A 10,356-nucleotide genomic window follows, 5' to 3' on the forward strand; every position below is an offset into this window, starting at 1 on the left:
TTTTCTTATTTATTGCATTTATTACACATATTTGTCATGTTTGTGCATTTCTATAAATTCTCAGTCCATTAATTTATTGAATTTTCAACAAAGTATCGCTAATCCTTATTCAAATAAAACTCTTTGTCTGTAGACATTTGGAAATTTTTAGGCCCCTTTCATTAAAGCTTCCAGCATATGTTTTTTCATGTGTAAAGTTCTTCAGAATCTCTCATTTCTAGTTTGAAAGTTTTACATAATCATTTATCAATATAACGTTTTCAAAAAATGAAGAAAATTCATTCAATACTTAATGTTTACAGACTTTGTATACGTACAAAGAGATGTGTTGTGTGTGACAGGGAGCCAGTAATCCAATAAAGAACAAAGGACATGATTATGAACAAAAACTGGTCACAATATACGACATTCAACAATCAGGAAATAATTAAGGCAACAGTAGTATACCGCTGTTTGAAATTCATAAATTGATTGAGAAAAAAACAAATCCGGTTACAAACATAAACTGAGGGAAACGCATCAAATATAGGAGAACTACGACACAACAGAAACACATCATTTAAAAGGTAACACACAGAAACGAATTTTAATATAACAATGGTCATTTTCCTGACTTCGTACAGGATATTTTAAGAAAACAATGGTGGGTTCAGACCGGTTCTGTTGCATGCTAAACCCCCCGCCTGTATGACAATGTAAAATATACCATTAAAATGACAACATTACATAACAGGACTACAAGACAATTAAATGGTATAACATTGAGGACAGAAAAACACACACACAATAGCCAACAAAAGGTACCAGGTTTACAATTTAATACACCATAGACTAACAAGAAAAAAACTAATTGTTAAGTAAGCTACATCCATAATATGAACAAATTAAATATTAAAAAACAATTTACAAAGTGGTTTACCACGGTGACTGCATCGCAGGAGTACATGTACAAGAATCTGACAAGAATGATTGCGAAATGCCTCGGGCGCATGAAATTTTAATTTAACGTGTTGTTTTCATATTTTTTGACAGTGCACATTCCTCCAAAAGATAGGAAAATGAAATATCCTATTCTGTTTTTGTTATAAAATTATTCAAATGTGTTTGTTTATCATTTTTGTTTAATACAATATCAGTGCAATTGCACCAATTGAAATTAAATTTTCTTGTTAGAACGATCTTCAAACTAACATCCTGATACATTTCATGCGGATTCAACTTTAAAAACATCGTTAAAATTAAACCAACAAGAAAGTTTCATTAAAGTATTGAATAAATTATTGTAAATAAAAGTACAGTTCAATGTAAAAGTGTTGATAACAAAAGATATGGTATGATTGCAAATGAGACAACTCTCCGTGAGAAACCAAACTGAAACAGAAATTAACAACTATAGGTCACCGTACGGCCCTCAACAATAATCATTCCGCATAGTCAGCTTTAAAAGGCCCCGAAATGACAAATGTTAAACAATTCAAAGGAGAAAACTAACGGCCTCATGAATATATTTGAACAAAAGAATAACGATATAAATAAATATGTAACAGATTAACAAACGACATGAGTAGGATTTTGGATGATTCACATTCAAGCTTTCAGGTTAAAGCCACAGATGCTTTGGTGTCTCATCATCATGAAAATTTTGATTGCGAGTATTTTACGGAAACTATTATTCTTTTTTTTTTATTAGAATCGATTCATTATACAAAAGTCATTCAAATATACTTTGCCAAAACCGCAATTTCTTTTTCATAATTTATAAACACAATGGTTACATTCATTGAATTTTATTCAATATTATGAAAAAGTTTCAATGTGTGTCAGCCAACGTCAAAGTGTCTTTGAAATTTATTGAAAATGTGCAACTGAATGCATTTTATGTCCAGGGTATTTAAATATAAATTGACAAAAGTAAAATAAAACATAAGCAACATTGTTATAAATGTTCCCTACATCGAACAACGTTTTGTTATACAATTACATTGTTAATCAATACGTAATAAAGGCTTTCGGAATGAAAAATTGTTTTACCACATCAAAGTTTCAAGAAAAGTCCATTGAATACATTACTCACAATTGATATAAAAGAAAAACACTTGCATAGTTTCGATTGACATATAAAATACCTCCTACATAATGAATAACACCATGTGGTCATCAATTCGTATCTTTCCAACATCAAATAAATGCAATGACATGCATTTGCGAAATAAAAACCTTGACTTTACAGAAACATTCTAAAAAGATATATAGATATACTTACTCGGCATATTTTAATTTACGAAATAGGAAATCACAATATTTAAATACCAAAAGGTTTCGCTATGACTTTTACCAGGACAAAAACCATCGTTTTCATTTGTTTCATTTTTCAACTATCACATTGTTGACATTTAGCTCCATGTAATTAATGTTTAGAATAGTTGTTAGAATTTTCATTACTAACAAGGTTTCTACATTATTTTGATATCTTTTCAGGTTATAAATAACTTCGGATTTTTCGCCCTTTTTTGACGCAGGTTTCGAGATTTGTCAAAATCTGTGGATTTCAACGGAATACCAGTTTGTAAATTGATCGTGTTTCTTACCGTCAAAAAAGCTACTCCGAATAAATATAATATTTGATACTCAATGTCGAAGAACTTTTTGGGTAGTTACCACCGGTGGAGAGTTAAAATGATACAATTTCATCGACAATGTAACTACCATTCAAGCTTTTCGGGTGAATGAGATTCTTTTATCTTGGTGGACAAATTGCTCAAGTGATCTTTATCTTTTGAAAACAAAGACACATATCAGACACAAGTAAAAAGTTATTAATTGCAAATATATTACAGGTAGATACAAGTTTCAACAATTGTGTGAAACGGTTTTAATTCTATATAACAATTGGAAAGTTTTTTTTATTGCTATATATGCTATAAGGTATAACTGCGAGATTACCAAAAGATTTGAATTTTCAAAATTAAAATGATCGATTGAACAAAGTTTTGTCAGTACATGTAGCTTTCAGATTTTCTGTTTGTTTGATGTTTGACTTTTATCAAATATGGGGTTTTTCATAAATGCCAGCTTCATTTAATTACAATTCATGTAATAAGATTAAGACACACCCTTCATTTCTTTCCCTGTTCCGTTCAATTTGTACAAAACCCTGACAGTTTTTATGAATGGGTGGATGTCATCTGGTCAGCAACATTTACTGAAACATAGAATTTCGTAGTAAGCTAGCTTCCGTCGTGTACTGTAAACAATGTATAAGATAGGAAGCAATATCAAATGTTAGATACATTACTGTTATAATGATAACAATTAAAGGTTACCTATATTGGACGATAATTTATCGAAATGTTAATTATGGCTTGCCCAACAATATGTTTGAGCGCTCTCCACTTACACTTTATTTTAACCTTTCTGGTGACATGCATCTTCACTGATATTGAATTAATGCCTTTAGCCATATGTATGTGCTTAGACCACAGTAAGTGCGATGTGTTCTGCGTTTGGAGAGAGACGTTCTCTGTGTGACTCTCATATCAGTGTTTTAAATTTCAGTTTTGTTCGGTCTATTGTCGCCTCTGTTTTGTATTACTGTTATTTTGTTTTTAGACTAATTTTTTTTAAAAGATTTTATTTTATGAAATATAATATGATATATAAGAATGGTATTTATGTATGGTTGATAAATATATAACTGAGCGATAATACGTTAGGGATAAAAAAAAATTGACTGATATGTTTGCACTATAAATATTGACATAATATAAATTATGCAATGCCAGCAACATTTAATTATACAATAGCCACAGTAGACCGAAATTCATTTATGTTTTGTTATTTATGGAAAGATGAATATATCGATGTGTGGATTTCACAGGCTTCATAAAAAGAAGCCAAATATGACACTATTCAAGAGTATTCATTCACACAATTTCAACTTACAAATGTTAAGCGAACATTATCTCCATAAAGAACCATTCATGGTCAACGCGCTTATAACTATTTATCAGATAAATATCTCAGGTCAGAAACCTTGTCGGTGGTTTCTTTTTTTCATATCTTGATGGATATTGTAATATTGGGAATGCGATATCGATGTCATGTCATTAATAGTTTTTGTTAAATATTTTTACATCTTTTATAAGCTTGGGCCGACTTTAAGATTTTGATAGGAATTCGGACCTATTTGAGAGATACTTTATGTGTAATGTTTATCCTTCGTTTCTTTATCTATAAGGGCATATACCTTAGAGTACTTATTGTGTATATTTGCGACTATAACAATAACTGGATATTAAAATGTTATGTGGACAACAAGACAGTTACTGATAAGTTTTACGTGCAGTTTATGATAAGATAGTTGAAAATCCATGCGGCATATCCCGCTGCTTATTGCTAAAAATGTATTACTTTAGATATATTATATATTCCATATGTGTAAAAAACACTGTATGATTTCGGGCTGTTTGCTTCAAATTTAAGATATGTAGATGCTTATTTTTGTCAAAGAATCATTTAATTAAAACATATCTGATAAGATTAAGACAAACCGTACAGTTATTACACTGTTCCGTTTAGTTAAAACAGATATCTGACAGTTTTTATGAATGGGTGGATCTAATCTGGTCAGAAACCTACATGGCCACATATAATGTTGTAGTAAAAATAGCTTTCATCTTGTATGATTAACATTGTTGAAGATAAACACTAAAGCCAAATATTTAATTCAACTGGTACATTAAAGTTACAAAAAATATCTTGCACATTAATATGTTTTGACAGCTTCCCGTAATATTTATTGTTTACATTTCTGATGACAAGTATCTACATAAATATATGGGATAAATGTTTTTTCTCATGTACTTGTTTCGACCATTGTTGATACGAGTAGTCATGGGTGCAGAGCAAATGCCCAAGCGGTGCATCTAATATCAGTCTGTTTTTAAGATAATCGTTCATTTAAAGTTTCGGCTTTCGTATTTTGTCTTACGTCTTTTCCACTCGTTTTTGTTATTTTCTTGGTTTTGTGTTGCTGTATTGGACCTGAAACTACTGTTAATAATACCTATAATTTAAATGTTAACATACTCAAAAAAAATATTTTGTAATTGCGGCAACATTATTTTCATTATATTATACCCCACATTACACAACAATTTTATGTTATGCAAATATGTATTTATCGAGAGGACGCATGTGCATTTCACAGGAATCGTTAAAATGGCATTTTGCAAGAGAACCTTTGATCTTTTGGTCCTCGATGCTGTTCAACTTTGTACTCGTTTCGGCTTTCAAACTTTTGTATCTGTGCGTCACACATAGGTCTTGTGTGGACAAAATACACTTCTGGCGTATTAAAATTTTGAACTTGTTGCCTTTTGTTGGCTGTTGTTCATGTGATTCTTTGTCAATTGTGTTCTCCAATTTATTTATATTGTAGTCCTGTGTTGTCATTTTGATGTTATATTTCACATGGCCATAAAAGTGCGAGGTTTGGCATGCCACAAAACCAGGTTCAACCCACCATTTTTTCCTTTAAAAATGCCCTGTACCAAGTCAGGAATATGGTCATTGTTATATTATAGTTCGTTTCTGTGTGTATTACATTATAACGTTGTGTCGTTTGTTTTCTCTTATTTTTGAGTGTAAATTCACATTGCGATGGGACGTGTCACGGTGCTTGTCTGTCCCAAATTCATGTATTTGGTTTTGATGTTATATATATATGTTATATTTGTTGTTCTCGTGGGATTTTGTCTAAGTGTGTTACATTTTAGTGTTGTGTCGTTGTTCTCCTCTTGTATTTAGTGCGTTTCCCTCGGTTTTGGTTTGTTATCCCGATTTTGTTTTTTGTCCATGGATTTATGAGTTTTGAACGGCGGTATACTACTGTTGCCTTTATTTAGTCTCATATTTTCAACTTATCAGTACTAAGCGAACATTATCTTCAAAAAAGGACCATTATGGTCAGTTCGCTAATAGCTTTTGTTTAGTTCAACGTACTAAACTATAGCCAATATAAACTCCTCGAAGGTAATTTATGTATGGTCAATGGGCTAATCAGATAGATATCTTAGGTCAGCATCTATACGTTCGATATTCACTAAAAATGAAAAACGATTCAAACTTGACAGCCAGCGTTAGAATCTCAGGCTTCTGTTAGGGATATGCATATAAAGAATTTGGTTTGTGCTGAACATGTTTAACTATTGTTTGACTTTTTAACAACAATTGTAACAGTTATTTTGTAGCACTTTGATATTTTGATATGCAATAACTTTATGTAATATATGTCAAGGAATCAGGTAGTTTTACATTTCTGCACCGCACAACCCGACCTACTGGGTTTAGATTTTAGTGATAGTATCAATATCCCTCCTTTATACCTCAGTTTGACTTTAAATTCTCGAGAAAAAAGTGCAAAATGTGTGCATGTAAAAAGATCTTATAACGATTATAATCTATATTGTCCTAAGTATGATACATTTTCATGGTTAAGTAACATTAAATATTAATTTGGTATATTTAAAATAGTTGCATGGGGTACTTACGTTTACACTTTAAAAACCTTTTTTTGACACATGCTCTCTTAACATCTTACGTTTTCCACTCTTATTTACCAAAAACTGAAATAAATTGCTGATTAGATAATTGAAATTATATCAAGTGAGGTTATCTATACAACAATCTTAGTATTTTATTTTCAAAACCTTTTATTATTAAAACTTTTTATCTACAAGCAATACGCATTTCAAACTAATTCTGCATATCTGAGAAAAAGAGTATCACATGGTGTCAATCGATTAAAATATTTAATTTAAAACCCTTTGAATATATCAGCATAGAATGTTATTAAAAAGAATTATAATCACAAGCAATTGACCATCAATTTTTTATCTTTCTGGTATCTAACAAGTGCAATGACATGCATTTTTAGCACAAAACCATTACAAAATTATACATATTAAATAACAATAACATACTGCAGCACGCAAACTAAGGAAATGACATTCACTTTTTGAAAATGGTAAATCTACAGCAAAGAAATTTACACATTGAATATCGATTAAAGTTCTTTTCAATCCTTAAAAAAGTCAAAATAAATAAGTACAATGTAAATTTGATATATTGTTCCCTACATCCAACGAGTGACAATTGATCAATACATGTACGTACATTAAGCTTAAATATTCAGTGAGTAGAGACACTTACTCAATTATAGCAGAGCAACATATAAGCCCAGTTACTGCTTGAGATCTTATTTGAGATTTTCTGTTTTTCAACATGGTTACAAATTATCTTAGAATGGCACAAAATAATGTTGTTGTTAAATTATATTCCTTTAAGTGTATAAAAGACGGAAGGAAAAGCAAAGTACTTTCGTGGTACATACATTTAAACATAAAGAGACATACCAGTTAACCAGAAGTCTTTTGTTTTTCTACTGTATCCAATGAACGGGTTTCAAATACACTTTGTTTTGTTGGTCATTGGAAGGTCGTTATAGTGCAAATTTGACAAAAAGCTTGCTTAAAAATCCCCCATGGAAACTTATGGGTTTGTACCAAAAATCTTGTGATTCTCTAGCGAATATGTTTTCTTTGAAACAGATATAGGGTCTGCAGTGAGAAGCCATCAGTTTACCATGCATGCAGTATGGCAATAGAATATGTTTATATCTTATAAAACAGAAATTGAATAGAACACCCTAAAAATGTCTTTCTGCAGAAGCGCTTTTCTGGTTTTACCAAACATTGGGAAGCAGGGGATGTATAAATACACAGAATCGTTGCTAGTAAATGACAAACGGAATCATAAAAAATATTGCAAAGTTTATATAAGGTTCACACTGACTAAGTGAGATCAAACTCAGTTTCTTAGTAATTATCTAAATTTTTCAAAGGTGAATGTGGGTAACTATGTTTTAAATTATGTCAGAACCGAAGCACTGGCTGCTGAGCTCCTGATAATCCTGTAGTCAGCAGTTTACCAGCAGTGTGAAATACCAGACTTTCGAAATGTTTCAAAGGCAAGTAAGGATAACAACGACATTTAGTTCTGTATTGTTTGTATTTGACTTATTTGGATTATCAAAAATTTCCGTCGGATTTGAGATATATTGCACTATTCTGACACGTAATCTTCTAGGTATCACAACATATCTGTTAAATATGATCTTCGAACTACTTGTGTGTCAGAATAAGGTATTGATTTATGTTCAAGGACATTTTTAAATAAACATGACATTTTTTATAAGATAAAGTCATCAAGGTGGCCATGAACCCGCTGTGCACCGTCAGCTTTTTAATAGATACATTAAAATTTTATTTGACAAAGGAAAATGATGTAAACATCGAAGCACGTATCAACATTGCAAGTAGAACGTTGTATTCCTTGATGAACACTGGTCTGCATGGCACAAATGGTCTCAATTCGCAAACATCTTATAAGAATTATCAGAGCTACGTCATACCACGTCTGTTTTATGGCATAGAGATTCTACCACTTAAATAGAAGCAAATGGACAACTTGTCACGCTTTCATAAGAAAAATTTCTGAAATTTCCAGTCAATGCTCGCAAGAACAGCTACTGGAGCTGTATATCTCATCTTAGGCGCTCTTACAATTGAGGCTGAAATCCATAAAAGGCCACTTTCTTTCCGTTATAACATTGTCTCATGCGACAACTCAACAATACTGGTTATGAATATGAATAATCAACTCAACAATACTAATTATGAATATGAATAATCAACAAAGCTTCTTCTGTAAGGTCGCAGGTACGTTAGCTATGTATGATTTTCCAAGCATTGAGTCATTAAAGCAAGAGCCCTCATCCAAACTTAAATGGAAATCGTCGGTAAAAATGTTTCTTCAAAAATATTGGTCAAAATTGTTTCTGGAAGAAATAGAATCTAAAACTACATTGGTACACCTGGATATAACTCTCTTAAAAATTGGATCAGTACACCTTCTTTGGACCAGCTTATATTCAACAATCTCAGATGCTAAGAAAGGTGCAGTAAAAATTCGTCTTTTAACTGGAATATACCTCTTTGAGTCAAATAAACATAAATTTATGCAGATTGTGTGGAACATCAAATGAGGACATATAACTCTTTTTACTTCTCTGTCCTGCATAACATCAGCAGAGAAAAGTATTATTCTCTAATCTAAAGGCCTTAGTGATCTCTATTATTGGCACGTCAGGATGGACTGAAAGATCTTAAAATCAAGTATATATCGTTAAATTTATTATTGACAGTACGTTTATGTTGCCTGATATCAACAGTCGTACTGATTTAGACAAAATTCAGAAAATGTCTACTGATATGTGCTATAGGTTGCATACCGAGAGAACTTGTATTCTGCAGAAATTGTGAATCCGTGCAATGAACTGTCCATGTATATAAAGTTAAAACCATATATATTGAACATTTGTGATATGAGCTGTTTGTACATATGTGACAAGGTAAAGGCAGAGGTGTTCCTTTTATTTGTATTGTATAAAGCTTAAGTGATCCTGTCCAGTTTTTATTTGGTTTTTTTTATTTCCTTTTATATTTTAATCCATGAACCTTGGATTTTAGTGTATATAATTTTAATTTATCAGAAACTTTTGTGTGTGCGACAAACTTTTATAACTCCTCATCTGGAAATAATTCCAATTAGAGGGTGTTCCATAATTGGAATTAATACTTATAGAAGAAGAAGAAGAAGAAGAAGAAGAAGAAGAAGAAGAAGAAGAAGAAGAAGAAGAAGAAGAAGAAGAAGAAGAAGAAGAAGAAGAAGAAGAAGAAGAAGAAGAAGAAGATACTAAATAAGACTATTTTTTATGGACGGTATCTTTCGTTTACTTTTTCGAGATTTGTATTGTTATGTTAATTTTTGGATTGTGTTGAAAATCTTAGTTTTTTTAAGTATTAAAATCAACCTTTCAGGTTTGATCATTTTCTGTGCACTAACATAAGTGCAACCTAAATAAAATGCCACTATATCACACAAAATAAGACGGTTCTTTTTATATTCACAGAATGTAGTCTGTATGTTTTAGGGGCAAAAAACGCACAAAAATTTCAACTTATCTGTAACTGAATGGCAAACGTAATTATGGTCTGACGTCAAAAGGCGGTTTAAGGAAGATCGTGTTGTCTTTACGCAAGATTACTTCCAGGTCAAAAGTGGCACTTTAATAATCCTTAATTCAAATGTTTTAAACGTAACACATATTCGCACACCTATATTGTTTCTGTACAACAAACACATGTTGCTTTATCCGAGACACTTGTATTTTCATAATGTGAGTATCCTTCAAATGAAACAAAGTTGAAACTTTAAAACATAAGATAACGGCAA

The sequence above is a fragment of the Mytilus edulis genome, chromosome 10 (assembly GCF_963676685.1).
Source record: "Mytilus edulis chromosome 10, xbMytEdul2.2, whole genome shotgun sequence".
Taxonomy (NCBI): domain Eukaryota; kingdom Metazoa; phylum Mollusca; class Bivalvia; order Mytilida; family Mytilidae; genus Mytilus; species Mytilus edulis.